This window comes from Ovis canadensis, chromosome 17 (genome assembly GCF_042477335.2).
Source record: "Ovis canadensis isolate MfBH-ARS-UI-01 breed Bighorn chromosome 17, ARS-UI_OviCan_v2, whole genome shotgun sequence".
In the NCBI taxonomy this organism is placed as follows: domain Eukaryota; kingdom Metazoa; phylum Chordata; class Mammalia; order Artiodactyla; family Bovidae; genus Ovis; species Ovis canadensis.
The window spans coordinates 64,422,897-64,440,019 of NC_091261.1; the positions used below are offsets into that span (position 1 = coordinate 64,422,897).

At 43.3% G+C, this 17,123-nt stretch overlaps 1 protein-coding gene across 1 annotated transcript in view; it reads left to right on the forward strand.

Moving 5' to 3' along the window:
- Nucleotides 1–17,123, forward strand: part of IFT81 (intraflagellar transport 81) — a 154,536-nt gene that overhangs the window by 40,934 nt on the left and 96,479 nt on the right. Inside the window, exon 2 of the mRNA XM_069557822.1 lies at nucleotides 13,936–14,184. The gene's annotated coding sequence lies outside the window, so the exon portion shown is untranslated. The remainder of the gene's footprint in view (nucleotides 1–13,935; nucleotides 14,185–17,123) is intronic.

The window sequence follows — 17,123 nt, forward strand, 5'->3', positions numbered from 1 at the left end:
TAGGATTCTCCAGGCTAGAATACTACATTGGGTTGCTATGCCCACCTCCAGGGGAATCCTCCTGACCAGTGTCTCCTACATCTCCTACACTGGCAGGCAGGTTCTTTACCACTAGCGCTACCTGGAAAACCCTGGGTAGAGGCCAGGGATGTTGGTAAGTATCCTACAGTGTGCAGAGCAGTCTCCCCAACACACACACAGCAAAGAATAATCCAACCCAAAATGTCCATAGCTCTGAGGCTGAAAACCCTGTATACAATGGAGATGGTAATGGTAGCTAATTCTAAAAGCTGTTGTAAGGATCCAGTGGGATCATATGTTCAATATCTGTCATTTCTGTTCCCCCACTCCCTTGTAAACTCCACAAATGGCAGGGACTGGATGATTTAAGATCAACATTTGGTATCACTAATGACTAGAACATGGAAGGTACTAAGTAAATTATTATGAATTAAAATGCTTATCAGATGAGTGCAGATCAATAAATGGTAACTGTTATTATTATTGATGTTATTATTTTTACAATTATCATCATCATCAACACTGTCTTTTCAGACCCTGGCTCAATGCATGGGGCATAACTGGTCCTCAGTATTTGTTGAATGAGTGAATGAATGAATGCATGAGAAATGAAGGGGTATTTACTCATTAACTGCTAATTTATGTGTTTTGGAGTGATATTGGAAACTCTTGGGAACCAAGCCCTGTCTTTTTTTTTTTTTTTCCCAAAGAGAAATTTCTGTTCGTCAAAGAAATTACTTGAGAGGACTGAGACCACAGCCAGCCAGAGTCACGGGCCTGACTCAAAGTCATGTAGAGTTTAGGACGCACATCTTGCTTGGCTTAGGCAAAAAAGGAAAACGGGCCAGGTTTTGTGCGAACTCGCTGTGAAACAAGAGCTGTTTTCAGGGCTCAGGAACACGCTCTGTCCCATGTTTAATTTCTTCCATCTGTCTGGTATCTGACCTCTGCTGCCCTCTAAGCCATTGCCACACATTGTCTGCGCACGTTCCCATATAAGGTGATCTCTCTATTTCTTTCTCTTCCTCTCTTCCCCTCGCCCTCTCTTTCTCAGGGTTGGGCTGCCGCAGCACTTCCTCCACCCTGCTCTCTCTCGGCCTTCCCTGGCAAGCTCTGCAGTGAGGATGGATGGCTGGAGAGCGGGAAGGGGCAGGGGGCTGCCAAGGAATGTGGCAGGTTTATTTTTGTTCGGGATGCATTCTTTGCCAGGCCTGCAGTCCCCAGCCACTTGGGGATGTCACATGCTGATAAGACAGTGGGGGGTGACTGAGACCTGCGGCTCAAATCTGCAACACCCCAGGTGTGAGACATCGTCACAGAATGGGGAGGGCAGGGAGTGGGGTAGGCAGGGCCTCTGAGGTCATGGGACTTGCCTCTTCCCACTGCCCTGCGCCTGATTCCGGGAAAGAAGTCTAATCCTTCAGAGAAGCAATTGCAGGAATTGAGATCTGTAACCACGTAGGGCCATCTCTGGGCAAAACCCAACATCTGTGGCTGAGTGGAGAAGAGCCAGGTGTCAGGGTGAAATTATTAGCTGTGTGACCTTGGGTAAACTGACTGACTTCTCTGACTCTCAGTTTCCTTATCTGTCAAAACAATATCAACAAATCTACTCGATAGTATTCTAGCGTCATAGTGTAATGTAAACTTCATGTGGCAGCAATTATTATCCTGTTCACTGTTGTTTCACCAACATACAGTAGGAGCTCAAGTGTATTAAACAAATTAAGTGACATAGTTCTTTTAAATGCTCAGCACCCAGTAAATGATAACTTATTATTATTCAACAACAGATGCTTCTTAAGCACCTGTCTAGACCCAGGCCCTGATAGGTACTGGGGATATAATGGTGAATAAGACGGACAAGGTCCCTGCCCTCAGAGAACTTATATTCTAATGGGAGAGATGTGTAGTAAAGTAAATTAAATTCTGAGAGTATAAAGTGCTATAGAAGATATTAAAAAAATGAATGTGAAAGAATGTGGAGTTTTAAAATATATATATTTATTTACTTGGCTGTGTCAGATCTTAGTTGTGGCATGAGGGCTTCTCTCTAGTTGTGGGGCATGTGTTCCAGAGTAGGTGGGCTCAGTAGTTGCAGTATGCAGGCCTCGTTGCCCCGTGGCATGAGGGATCTTAGTTCCCTGGCCAGGGATCAAACCCAAGTTGCCTGCACTGGAAGGCGGATTCTTAACCACTGGACCACCAGGGAAGTCCCAGAGTGTGTTTTTTAAAACCTTTTGACTGTGACTCACAGTAAGAAATATGTTTATTCTGTGACTCAGTGAACACACATGTACGTTTACTACGCTGAAATAAAACTTTCACATAAACTGTGGTAGATTGTCTGTGAAGATGTCTACCAGGAATCTGGCAAACATCATTCCTGGTATGCACATGCCACTCCTGAGTCAAGAGGTGGAGTCTAGAGAATTCCCTGGTAGTCCAGTGGTCAGGACTCTGCACCTAATAGGGTCATGTGACTTCCTTTGACCAATAGAATGTGATGGAAATGACACTGTGCTTGTTCTGGGCCTCAGCTTTAAGAGGCCTGGTGGCTTTCACTTTTATTCCCCTACTATACAGCTGCCATGTAAAGAAGCCCAGGTTAGACCACTGAATGATGAGGGACCACAAGGAGAAAGAGAAAGTCCACTTGAGGGAGAAATGGTAGCCAGTACTGAGGCCCCAGAAGGAATGGAAACCATCTTGGATGTTCCAGCCACCTCCCAGCCAAACTCAGTAACATGGTAACCCCAGGAGATACTACACGGAGCAGAACTGCCCAGCTGAGCCCAGCTGACCCACAGACTTGTTGGGAAAGGTGTTGTTTTTAAGCCAATAAATTTGGACTGGTTTGTTATGCAGCAAATAATATTTCTGACCAAAGAAGCATTTACCCTTATTCTGTGTGATATTTTCTATTCCACTTCATTTCAGTTTTTTAAAATTTTAACCAAGACCCATTAACCCAGGTTTACCTGGTGGTCCAGTGGTTAAGAATCTGCCTCGCCATGCAGGGGACACCCATTCCACCCCTGGTCAGGTAAGATACCACATGCCCTGGGGCAGCTAAGCCCATGTGCAACAACTACTGAGCCTATGCGCTTGAGCCCAGGAACTGCAACTACTGAGCCTGTGTGCGGCAACTACTGAAGCCCACACGCCCTAGTGCCCATGCTTTGCAACAGAAGCCACTGTAATGAGAAGCCCGCTCACTGCAACTAGAGAGTAGCTCCCTGCTCTCCACCACTAGAGAAAGCCCGCACAGCCGCAAAGACCCAGTGCGGCCAAAAATAAATAATTCTTTTTTTTATAAAGAGCTGGGCATCCCCCTTTCTTTAAAAGAAAAAAAAGACCCATTAAACTGATTTCAATACCCACTAGTAATGGGCCATAACCGACAGTCTGAAAAACACAGTGAAAGAAAATGACCCATAGATGTATCACTGTAAGTAATGGCATCAGAAGAGGCCTCCCTGAAAATCTAACATCTGAGCTGTGATCTGGATGGGGAGAAGGAGCCAGGCTGGTGAAGATCTGGGGAAAGAACAGCCAGGTGCAAAGGTCTTGAGACGGGGACAGGTTTGGTGTGTCTGAGCAACTGAACGGAAACCAATGGTCAGAAGAGCAGAGAAAGAAGGGGAATCTAGTGTGAAATCAGACCTTTAACCAGGCAGCACCTGAGACTTCAGCCATTGAGAGCAAACAGCTTGGAAGATGTAGGGTGACCTCCTAAGGGCCTGACTGCCCATCATTTTCTTAAAAAAATTGAAGTGAGATCCATGTAACATAAAACTAACCTTTTTAAAGGGAAAACACAGTGGCATTGGGTACATTCACAATATTATGCAACCACTACCCTGGTCTGTTTCCAGATTTCTATCACTCCCAAAGGATATCCTGTCCCCAAGAAGCATTTGCTCCACAATCTCTCTAGTTCCCAGCCCCTGGTGATCACCAGCCTGCATAGTGTCTCTACAGGTTTGTCTTCTCTAGATATTTCATATAAATGGAGTCATACAATAGGTGGCCTTTGGTGTCTCTAGCTTCTTTCACTGAAAGTGTTTTCAGGGTTCATCCCTGTTGCGACCTGTATCCATACTTCATTTCTTTTTGTAGCTGAATAATATTCAGCTGTGTGGTTATACCACACAGCTTTAGCCATCCATCCATTTAACTGTCATTTTGATTCTATAATTCCATCTGTAGCACTCTTATAGACCTTGATTTGACGTCATCAGCCCAGAAAGGAGAAAAGGTCCTGGCAACATGAAGAGGCTTCATGCCCTGCTGCTCCTGGCCTTTTCTTGTCCCTCCCATCAACGTTTTCCTGCAAGATTCTGAGCTTTCTGATGGCCCAAAATGCAGCTTCACTGCTGGTTACCCTTAAATACTCCCCCTGAATTCTATAAATACACCAACACTCAGCTGGGAAAAAAAGAACTTGAAAGGCATCTGAAATGAAAATATACTTTTTTCCCATCATCAGCCAAGCATTTTCTCTCCATCTTCTCTCTCTCTTTGATTCCAGGATAAGTGCTTGGATTTCAAACCATTAGCCCTACCTGAGAAAGAAAAGAACTTCCTTGGCAAAGCCCTCATAGGCAGAGAAAGCCAGACAGCATGTTAACCCTGGCCCTCCCATACAGAAAATCCCTTTGCCTCACACAGAAAATCATTTTGCCTCAACAGTGTGATTTATGGTCCTTCTTCCGGACTCCATTGATCTGGTTTTGAGCCAGTTAGCCAGCCTGGTAACAATGGCTTTGGGATCAAGCAGACTGGTGTTTGAATCTTGGCTCAGCCAGCTGCTAGCTATGTGACCTTGGGCCTTCTATTAACTCTCCAGGACTCAATTTCCTTCGTTACATGGAAAAAGCAATACTGTCCTTGCAAATCTATTGTGAAGGTTAAATGAGATGATGCGGGTGTGGGCAGTGTGCAGGAATGAAATTAGACCTAACTCAAGGAGATGCCTGGAACTTCAGCTGGAGAATCAGGGCAGCTTGGCCATGTGGGGGTGATTTGGTTGACCTGACAAGGCCTTTCTGCCCATCATTTTGATTGTATAATTTGCTTTATAATTCAGTCCATCTGCCCCTCCAGATCTCCACCCTGCCATTTTCTCCCTTGGAAGGCCAGTCTGCATGGATAATCTCAAGTGGTTGCCTGCTCCTTCGGTTCCCTGTCAGGTTTAGCCAACAGGAGGCCAAACAGAAGATCAGAGGGTGGAAGGAGACTGAGGCCAAGACTGGCTGCACCTAGAGGCTCCTCTTGAGCAACCTTCCCCCAACAGGGGCTGTGTTGGGGTTCTGGTACCTGGTCCCTTCTCTCGCTGCTTCAGGCTTAGGGACGCATGACTGCCTTTGTTGCTGGATGCTTGTTTGCCGGGGGCCAGCGTGAGGAACTCAGCCCATGGCAAAGGTCATGAGGAAGGAGGCTTGGCATACGCAAAGGCGTGATCAAGCTGCAGGAAACCCCCTGTTCCCGAGCATCTACCCCAAAACCAGAGTCTGTTTTATGCTCTCACCTACACCTCTGACTTTATGGGGGGCTCTTCCCCATAACCGTTTCTCTCGGAGAAGGAGTAAACGTGCAGCTCCAAGGCAATAAAAATTCCTGGGCGTGACAAGAGTGTTTCAGCTTACGGACTCCTCTGAAGGTTATCTAGCCCACCTGTATAGGTTCGTCCGGCCACATGTGATTGTTTACAGCCTCCCAATCTGAGAGGCATGAGATGTTTTAGACTTACTAAAGGCAAATTCTTTGGGGGAGTTGGAAATTATTAGTATAGTGGGTTGGTTAGGAATTATATTGGTGAAGGGTTTTTCATTTGTTGTGTCAATAATTGCTGCTAATTTCCTCCTCTGGGTGGGACAAAGATGTCTCAGGTCAAACCTCTCTGCTGACAGTCTAGCTTGTGTGACAGGATTATCCATACTCCTGCCACATGATTGTTTACTACCTCTTAACCATAAACAGCACAGAGAGTTTTGGAGTATTTTGAGAGTCTTAATTAGCATAGGGCTTTTTCTTCGTGTTGAGTCAATGATTGCCGCCAGGCCTCCATATCCTTAGGCACCTGGGAATATATTAATCAATGTATTTGGAATACAGTAAAGGAAATATAGTAGTTTTTGATGTTAGCAATACTAGACTTTTTGAGTTAATGGATTTTCTCTTTTGTAATAGATCACTGTGCTTTGTTATAAATCACTGTGTCCTTGTTATGTAAAAATGTAACTTTATCACTATCTTAAGACTAAATAGATCTTAAGGGGAGCATTGGTGAAAGGATTTTCATTTGTTGGGCTGATGTTTGCTGCTAAATCTCCATGTTCCCTACCCTTATAATAAATATAACTAGCATATAGGAAGAAGTATTAACCTTTAAGTATATAGGAGAAATAAGTATTAACCTTTAAGATTAATCATGTTAACCTTGGGTTAAATAAATTCCTTTCTTGATTGTAACTCACTACACCCTCACCCTATAGAAATGTAACTTTATTTGGAGGGTGGTGCCTGGTTTAAGAAAAAACACCCTTGGAAGAAATAAGTTTTTTGGTTATCAGAAAGAAAGGATCATAAAATCCCTAAGACCTTTTTATGTGAAGCACCTGATTTTGATAAAGGTCAGGACTGCTGACCCCCACGTGACTCTGTATTCATCCCTATATGTAACAAAAGGTATATAAGCAAACCCCAAAATAAAGAAATCGGATCAGTTTCCGGAAAGACTGATTCCCCCATGTCGCTTCTTTCTTGCTCCCGTTCCTCGGGCTGAATTCCCATCTAGATTCAGCCTCCTTTTCTCCACTACACTATCTCCTACTACACTATCTGTTTCTAATCTCTCTCTATATCTGTAATTAAATATGTATTTTTCCAAAGACGCCCATGCCGTCCCCCCACCTTCGAATCACCCTGGATCCACCGGGGCTGGACCCCGGCACTTGTTGGTTTCCCTAAACCCTGCCCACACCTTTATAAATAGTCCTTTGTTAAGCTCTCCGCCATTGCCCAGAATGTGCCATCTTTATCCTGCCAGGGAACTGACTGATACAGAAGTCACCCATTTTAGTTCATGTCTCAGGTTTGCCAGAGGAAGTATATTGTTTGATAATCAACTGAAATCCAGCTCTGAGCCCCTATTCTGTCAGTGGTGAGTTTCTCTCCCTCACACAGTTCCTGGGGGATGCCAAGGTTCTGGGTTCTTTTGCTGGGACAAAAGCCTCAGAGAATCACTCATAGTCTTTTGTCAATGGCCCGTCCTGGTGACTGACTGCGAGGTCACCCACCCATCATCCTGGGGTGCCTGGTCCTTTTAGGTTCAATGGAACTGATGCTTCCATGTGAGACCTGGGACAAGGTAAGCTTAGGTCACACTGGAAGCCACCAGATGGATGATGTGGCCTCCTTGGGGGTATTTCCACCTTCTTAAGAGCTACCCCAAACTTACCACCTGTGATGCTTTCCCAGTCTTCTCAGCATCTCGCTTCTCTGTTCTTACTCTGAACTTCCCTGTCCGCACTCACCCTGAGGACAACCAGTATAAGCTCCCCTAAAGACTTCAGACCTTTACAAAAGATGTAAGGGCAACTTCTAATTTTGGCCTGTAAAACTCAAGGTGATGCAGATTGTTTCAAGAGGAGGGGAAACAGAAGGAGTACACACATAAATTAATATTTTAATAAATTCTGACACATACATGAATTATTTAACAAAGCTCCTAACATACAGTAAGCACTCAATAAGTGATGCTATACTTATTTTTTGAGCCCAGTAAGAATGTTAGGTGCATTCTATATTTCAAGCCATGATTATAAGGAAGGAACTAATATGAATTACATATTATTTTGGCTTCTCTGCATTCCCTATTAATCTCACAAAACCCATTTTAAAAAACTATGTGACAAAAATGTCATACCAGGCATGCATTTAATAAGATCTCTGGAATCTCATCCATTCGGTTTAATGTTTCACATATGATTTACCTTTTAACCTTTCAGGAAAGCACATTCTGCTACTAAACATACCCACAAGATTGAATTGCCAGAGCAGAGACAATTTAGCCTCTCTGCAAAACTGAATAGGTTTCCATTTAAATTTAATTTCTTTCATCTCCAAATAACCTAGATGGCAAAGGCATTAAATGGATAACATTAATGGATAACAGAATACCCCACTTCCGAATTTGTTCCTGTGTCTGGGTCATTTTTCTCTGGTTTAAGAGAATGAGATAAAGTGGGCAGTATGCAGAGTAGCCCCAGATGGGATAGCATCTTGAAAACTGGCATTCACTGAATACTCATGAAGAATCCAGAAATATCTCATGGTCAGAATGAAAGGTCTAAATTTAATACCCAAAACAGAAAATTGGCTTGGCTTCCCTGTGCTCTGCACAGGAAAGTTCTTGTTGGAAAGTTCTGAAATGAGAAGGGGCTGGAGACATTAAGTTCATAGCATTGTCAGATTTTTATGGGGATGTTGAGGGTCTGCTGTTATCCCAAGATCTCATTTGGCCCATGCTGGAAGCCTGCATTGAAGGAAGATAATCTGTTGGAAGGAAATCAGGGAGAAGGTTTACACTGATGCACAAACACCCCACAATAAGTACAGACTCATTTCTTCCTCTTCTGGTTGTGCTTACCTAGCTTTTAAGATTTAACCACCTTCCCAGACCACCTGAACAGGACATCTGTTGTTCTTGTATGCACAGTATTTATACCTCTGGTAAGAAAATCCAGCCCTTTCTTTTGGGAAACTGCCCTTACCCTATCTATTACTGTTTATCAGAGCCATAACAATTGATTCAAGAATGATCAGACACACTTAAGACCATTGAGAGTTTTCCCTGGGCATTTGCTGGAACCATGAAAGCAAAGATCCTCATTTTTTTTTTTTTTCCCCTGCCACACTATGTGACTTGTAGGGGAATGGTTTGAGGGATCTTAGTTCGCCAACCAGAGATCAAACCTGGGCCCTTGGCAATGAGAAGACCAGGGAATTCCCCTAAAGATTCTTTTATTGAGGTTGCTAGATTTGAAGAATGTAAGCCTCTTGCTACTAACAGCCCATTCAGGGAAAAGTGGGAATGAGAGACAGTTAAGACAGAGTGAGAAAGAAAGTTAACATGACATCATTGAGCTCCTAGATCAAGCCATACCTGATGGTAGTAATTTCCTTGGACTTCACAATTACATGAAATAATGACCAATCTCCTTATTTTTAATTCAATATTAAACTCAGTCTTGAAAAGGCACTTGACTAGGAGTGATTTTTTTTCCCCTCTGAATAACCAGAGTAGAGGTGCATAACTGTTGATGGTCCTTGTAGTATCTACAAGGTAAAATAAGGGAGCTAGAAGGGCAGCTCCCAGTTTCTCTCTCATCTCCTCCACACTTCTTCCCACCTTCTCCTCCACTGGAGGCTGGTGATAATGCCAAATAATAGCATTTTCTTATCAGAGGACTTTGAGAAGCAGATTGGGAATTTTAGTGCTTTGATAGCAAGGGAAGAGTAGGTTTCAACAACAGTCTGTTTTACAACCAAAAACTCTAAAGAATCTACAGCTTGGGTCCTATAGTCTGCGACCACAAGCAACCAAGAGGCCAAAATTAACAATAATTGAAAGGAAAAGACAAATCCAAGAAAGGGCACCCCTCCATTAACCCATGTCCCTGATTTGCATACCCTGCTTACCTGATTTAGCCAATGGAAGTGCTTTATCCTTGAGAGTGGAGGTATGTACATGCATGTTCATAGCAACACTGTTTACTGTAGCCAAAAAGTGGAAACAATCCAAATGTCTATTAATAGATAAACAGATGAACAAAAATCCATACCATGAAATGTTATTCTGCCATAGAATGGTAGTACTGATATATGCTGCAATATGAATGAACCTTGAAAATACTGCCACTAAGTGAAAGAAACCAGACACAAAGAACCACATACTTTATGGTTCCATTTATATGAAATGTCCAGAAAAGACAAATCCATAGAGAAGGAAAGCAGATTAATGGTTTCCAGGGGCTGAGAAGTGGTAGGTTTTTTTTTAATTGCAAACTGGGAGATAATGGCTAAAGAGAATTGATTTGACAGGGACAGTGAAAATGTTTTGGGGTTGGATAGTGGTAATAGTTGCACAACTTTGCAAATATGGTAAAAGCAATGGAATCATACACTTAAGTGAGTGAATTGTATGTATGTGGACTTTATCTTAATAAGATATTAAAAAAAGAGAGGGTCAGGATAGGAGCAAGAATCTTTCAGAGAGGCTGTCTCGTGACTGAAACTTCCTTTCACCTATTAAAAATGTCAACTATAGTTCAGCCAAGTGGCATCTTCTTTACAGGGAAGACTCAATATAGAACCTAAGGGAAAAAAAGAATACGTGTGGGTGGCTTAACTTGGGATATAATCAGCAATGCCTTCATGGTTGTGAAATTGTTGCTGATAGGTTCTTCTTGGATCCCTCAGTGAATCTTTTTATCTTAAATGAATCAAGGGATGGTTGCAAAATCTTCCTTTGTCTTGTGTGTGGACCTGATAGATAGGCGGGGACCCAACATGTGCAAGGCTGCTCTATGCCTGTCTTCTTTGCTTCTAGTTGGAATATAAACTTCTCATTATATGGATCCCAGGCAGCATGCAGACTGGCTTCAAATTCTTTCCTGTGTTTCAAAGCAATCACATTAAGCATAAAATCAATTCAAATTTAGTACAAAGAGTAGATTCCATTGCTCACTTGAATTTACACAGGATTGCATTCTTGTTAAATATCACTTTATTTATTTATTTATTGGCTGGGTTTTGTTGCCACGTGGGCTTTTCTTGAGTTGTGGCAAGCCTGGTATGATGGCTTCTCACGGGGGTGGCTTCTCCTGTTGCGAAGCACGGGCTCTAGGACCTGTTGGCTTCAGTAGTTTTGGTCCCTGGGCTCTGGAGCACAGGTTCAATAGTTGTGGCACACAGGTTTACTTGCCCTGCAGCATGTGGGATCTTCCTGGACCAGGGACCAAACCCATATCTCCTGCATTGGCAGGCAAGATTCGTTACCACTGAGGCACCAGGGAAGCCCAGGATTGCATTCTTATAACTGAAATGTATAGTGTTTTCATAAGAGCAGCAATAGGCAAAGAAGGAACTAAAAACTACTGGAAAAGTCACTCATCTTTGTATAGCCTACATCTGTAGACTATAGAAGGAGCAAATCTAACTATATCTTTTATTTATTTATTTATTTTAATTAAAAAAAATTTACCTATTTTAATTGGAGGCTTACTTTACAATATAAATAGTGGTTTTGCCATACATTGACATGAATCTGCCACGGGTGTACATGTGTTCCCCATCCTGAACCCCCCTCCCACCTCCCTCCCCATCCCATCCCTCTAGGTCGTCCCAGTGCACCAGCCCCGAGCACCCTGTATTACGCATCGAACCTGGACTGGTGATTCATTTCACATATGATAATATACATGTTTCAATGCCATTCTCCCAAACCATCCCACCCTAGCCCTCTCCCACAGAGTCCAAAAGACTGTTCTATACATCTGTGTCTCTTTTGCTGTCTTGCATATAGAGTATCTTTAAAAAAAAAAAAAGTGGGGAGGGGGGAAGGTAAGATGTCCTTGTCTTGGGCTTCCCAGGTGGCACAGTGGTAAAGAATCCACCTGTCAGTGTAGGAACCTCGAGTTCGACCTCTGGGTTGGAAAGATCCAACCCAGAAGGAAATGGCAATCCACTCCAGTGTTCTTGCCAGGATAATCCCATGGACGAGGAGCCTGGTAGGCTACAGTCCATGGGGTCGCAAAGAGTAGGACATGACTGAGCAACTGAGCATGCTTGCATGTACTTATCTCTTCTAATATCAGGCACTGTTCTAATCTCAAAACCCATATCAACTCACTTAATCTTCACATCAATCCTTTTAGGAAAGAATTATATCGCCACATTTTATAGACGAGGAAATGAAATCTCAAGTGAAGCCAAACAATGGCAATCCAAGCTCCAAATTCAGGTAGTCAGGAAAATCTAACATACCCAATAGGGTCAAGTAATTACATCATCCCTTGTATTCATCTTTTGGGCTTCGCAGGTGGTGCAGTGGTAAAAGAATCTACCTGCCAGTGCAGGAGGTGCAAGAGACATGCGTTCGATCCCTGGGTTGGAAAGATCCTCTGGAGAAGGAAATGGCAACCCGCTCCAGTATTCTTGCCTGGGAAATCTCATGGACAGAGGAGCCTGGAGGGCTATAGTCTGTGGGGTCGCAAAGACATGACAATGGCATGCATCTTTTATTGTTGTTTAGCCATCCAGAGTTAACTTTTCAAGGTTAACTGTCCAGAGTTAACTTTTAAGGTTTTCAGTGTTGCCTTCTTCAACTAGTCTTGAGCATCTGTGAGCTGGAACCTGTCTTAATTTCTCTCCAAGCGCCCTGCAGCCAGTGATGTACCCATCTTGGAATGTTCTGTTCCCTCTGCCCAAAAAAAACCTCTCCCCTTTCTTGTTCGGCTACTTTTTACTGACCTTTAAACATCTTTTTTTCTGATGGAACCTCTCCTGACAGTACAATCCCTTCAGCTCCAAATAAACTTGAGACCCTTCATCTGGACTCTCCCATCATTGGATCCTTCTTTATAGCATTTATTCTTGTTGTATTGGTGTTACCCATTCAGCTGTCACTCTTCCTGCATAGACTGTCAGGTCCATGAAGTCAGGGGCCAGGTAATTCCCTGCCCTCCACTGCATTCCCAGAAGCAAGCACAAAGCAGGGCATACAGGAGATGCCTAATATGGAATTTGTTTTGTTTTGCTTTATTTTGTAAGTCTGATGCTAAATCCGTAGTTGGTTTCTTCCAAGATGTTTGAGCAGGCTACTAAGTTTTCAGTGTGAGGACTTTCATTTTTTTTCTTCTTCTCATTTCTTCACTGCTAGCTGACATCACAAAGTACAGTGGTGTCCACTCTGATAGGGGCAGTTCAAAATACCATTCACCAACTAAGTTCTCTCCTTACACCAGTTAGTAAAATCCTAGGGTTCTGCTTCTGTAGACTTCCTGGCCTCCTCTGTGATCTGGGCATTAAGATCTCCTCTCCCCTATCTCGTAGAATGTGAACTCCTTGGAAAGGTAAGGAGGACCTTATTCATTTCTGCAAGTGCCTAAAAATAGGCTCTCAGAAACCAAAGAGCCTTAGGCCATTTACTTTTTTTTTTTTTTGTTCTCTCTCCATATTAAAGAAATTCTGGAAGAAAAAAATTAATTCCCAATACAGGCTATGTGGCCCAATAATGTGACAAAGAAGCAGAGATCTCTATGATGAATGTGTCTTTTGTTAATCCCACCGGAGACTCTACAATTATTCCATGTATAACCCAATTCGGAGATATTTATGTCAAAAACCTAAATTTGAAGCCCAGGCCAAATGCTTCCTCAATCCAAATCCTGCTGGCCTTGCCTCAAAGAAGTCATCACCAGATGTTTGGTGAAGGAAGGAGGGAAGGCAGGAAAGAGGGAAAGGGCACAAGAATTTAAAATAGGTTAATAATGAAGAGAGGCTTCCCTGATGCTTCAGGGATAAAGACCCTGCCTGCCAATGAGGAGCGCTAGTTCGATCCCTGGGTCAGGAAGATATCGTGGAGAAGGCGATGGCAACCCACTCCGGGATTCTTGTCTGGGAAATGCCATGGACAGAGCCTGTCCATAGTGTCGCAGTCCATAGGGTTGCAGAGTCCGCAAGACTTATGGACTAAAGAACATAATAATAATGAAAAGAGTATTTCGTAAACTGCAAACTGCAGGACATTTGCGAAACTTTATTGCCTCCGTTCAGTTCAGTCGCTCAGTCGTGTCCGACTCTTTGCGACCCCATGAATCACCGTAACAACCCCCAATTCTCTAGGCTGTCTGCAGTGGCTCAGAACCTGCGAAACACTTTGAACTTGGGCCCCGCACTCTCCGCCTTTCGCATCCAGAACTTCACCTTCACTGCGCGCGCCCGCCAAGGGCCTCGCGGAAACGCGCCAACCCTCTCCTCCGGAAGTGACGTGTCCACGGCCTAGCAACCGTTGCCAAGGAGCTCGTCTCTAGGAACCCACTAGAGCCTGGATGCCTCGTGTGGGGTAAAGTGGTTTCGTGAGGAGAATTTGAGGTAACGTCGCCAAGTCGCGGTCGGAAACTCCCCTGAACCCCGGAATAGGAGAGAACGCCCTCCCCCTTCCCTTCCGCTTTCCAGTGCGGCACCTCCAGAGTGGAGGGGTCGCAGCAGTTAAATCCCCCACTTCGGGGGTCAGCTCCTGCAGTGATCCAGGCGGCTCCCCAACAAGGTGAACCGTAGGGGAGCCCAGAGCAGCCCTCGCGAGGTGCCTGGGTCAGACGTGGGGTCCTCTGTCCCCTCTCCCGACCCCAGGGGCGGGAAGCGGCGGGGGAACTATTTTGGGGAATCTTAGGAGGCTCGTGCCAGCCTGGGACCCGGACAGCGCTGTTTCTGTCCCGAGTTGTGCTAGATAAACGCACGTCCTGGTTTTAATTCTCCCCCACCCTCTCGGGTTCTTATGTGGGTGAGTGCTTGTGAATTAGTGAGGCGACTTTCCGCTGGAACAGGGAGAGTAATTGCTTTTGCTAATTTTAGAGCGGAGAACCCACTGGGCATAGACAACCTACCTATTCAGTATATCTTTGTCCTTAGTGGGTGACCATCTGAAAGCTGGTGGGCAGTTAGGAGTGAAAATCAACTGGTTTCTTTTCCTCTCCTAGTAACGTTTTATGCGTTTATCCTAGTATTTTGGGTTTTGGAAGGGGAAAAAAAGAATATATGTGTGTATGTGTTATGTTTTATATACTTACAATTTTTACATATATATAATTTCTAAAGAATGAAAAATTGAGTATATCCGTGTATGAAGGTTGTGACGTGAACTTTTACTTAAAATACTTTACACAGTGGAAAATTTGCATCTCCAGTGTGGATTTTTATTTCTCTAAAGGTTTTCCTTTTATAGCTTAAAGGAAACCTTAAAATTTTGAACCACATTGGTTATTTTTTTTTACCATCTTTTGGCTTATTTTTCAAAAATAATATAATCATTTACTCATAATTTTATCATAATTATGATAAAATGATGATACTTTTACATTTTGATGTTTTCTAAGTATCCAACTCTATCTACCCAATTTAAAAAATCTGTTTCAGAGCAAGATGCATGCAGCTCCAACTAATGTCTTAAGTAAATTAGCATCTCTTCATTTCATGGTTAAAAACCATTAGGGAACACTGAAATATCTTTTTCCTTATTTCTTTTTTTTGGCAGTTCACTGTTAAATTCATTTTTTAAAACTGCTACTCTAAAAAACTGCCAGTCTGCAAATTTCTACCACTTTCCCCCATACTAAACGCATGATGTCTGCATGCAAGAAACACTAAGAGCCATGGTTAAGTTGTTTCAGCCATTAAATAATCAGATAATCAATTTTAAAAAGTTTTAATCTTCCTCACTGCCACCTTGTTTAGGCTTATGCTAATTTTCTGGCCTTGGGCCTGTGAACAAATTCATTCTAGTGGAAGAAGTCCCTGTTTTATATGTGATATTCAAAGATAGAATTAGGCACAGATATGCCCTCAGGTGGGCTTCCTGATGGCTCAGAGGTAAAGAATCCATCTGCCAGTGCAGGAGACTTGAATTTGATCCCTGGGTTGGGAAGATCCCCTGGAGAAGAAAATGTCCACCCACTCCAGTATTCTTGCCTGGGCTTGAACAGGGCTTGAAAATGGTAAGGTTTTGCACCTCTGGAGATGAGGGAAAGGGAAAACAGCCCTAGGCAGAAAATGCAGCATTAACTGAAGGCAAAGATGGAAAAACTATGTAGGGAGTAGTGCTTATTTCAGTCAGCTGAAGATTGAAAAGATGCAAGGAAAAGAAATGCAAAAAAGCAAAATGGCTGTCTGAGGAGGCCTTACAAATAGCTGTGAGAAGAGAAGTGAAAAGCAAAGCAGAAAAGGAAAGATATAAACATCTGAATGCAGAGTTCCAAAGAATAGCAAGGAGAGATAAGAAAGCCTTCCTCAGTGATCAATGCAGAGAAATAGAGGAAAACCACAGAATGGGAAAGACTAGAGATCTCTTCAAGAAAATTAGAGACACCAAGGGAACATTTCATGCAAAGATGGGCTCGATAAAGGACAGAAATGGTATGGACCTAACAGAAGCAGAAGATATTAAGAAGAGGTGGCAAGAATACACAGAAGAACTTTACAAAAAAGATCTTCACGACCCAGATAATCATGATGGTGTGATCACTCACCTAGAGCCAGACATCCTGGAATGTGAAGTCAAGTGGGCCTTAGAAAGCATCACTACAAAGCTAGTGGAAGTGATGGAATTCCAGTTGAGCTATTTCAGATCCTGAAAGATGATGCTGCGAAAGTGCTGCACTCAATATGCCAGCAAATTTAGAAAACTCAGCAGTGGCCACAGGACTGGAAAAGGTCAGTTTTCATTCCAATCCCATAGAAAGGCAATGCCAAAGAATGCTCAAACTACAGCACAGTTGCACTCATCTCACACTCTACTAAAGTAATGCTCAAGGTTTTCCAAGCCAGGCTTCAGCAGTACATGAACTGTGAACTTTCAGATGGTCAAGCTGGTCTTAGAAAAGGCAGAGGAACCAGAGATCAAATTGCCAACATCTGCTGGATCATGGAAAAAGCAAGAGAGTTCCAGAAAAACGTCTATTTCTGCTTTATTGACTATGCCAAAGCCTTTGACTGTGTGGATCACAATAAACTGTGGAAAATTCTGAAAGAGATGGGAATACCAGACCACCTGACCTGCCTCTTGAGAAACCTATATACAGGTCAGGAAGCAACAGTTAGAACTGGACATGGAACTACAGACTGGTTCCAAATAGGAAAAGGAGTACGTCAAGGCTGTATATTGTCACCCTACTTATTTAACTTCTATGCAGAGTACATCATGAGAAACGCTGGGCTGGAAGAAGCACAAGCTGGAATCAAGATTGCCGGGAGAAATATCAATAACCTCAGATATGCAGATGACACCACCCTTATGGCAGAAAGTGAAGAGGAACTCA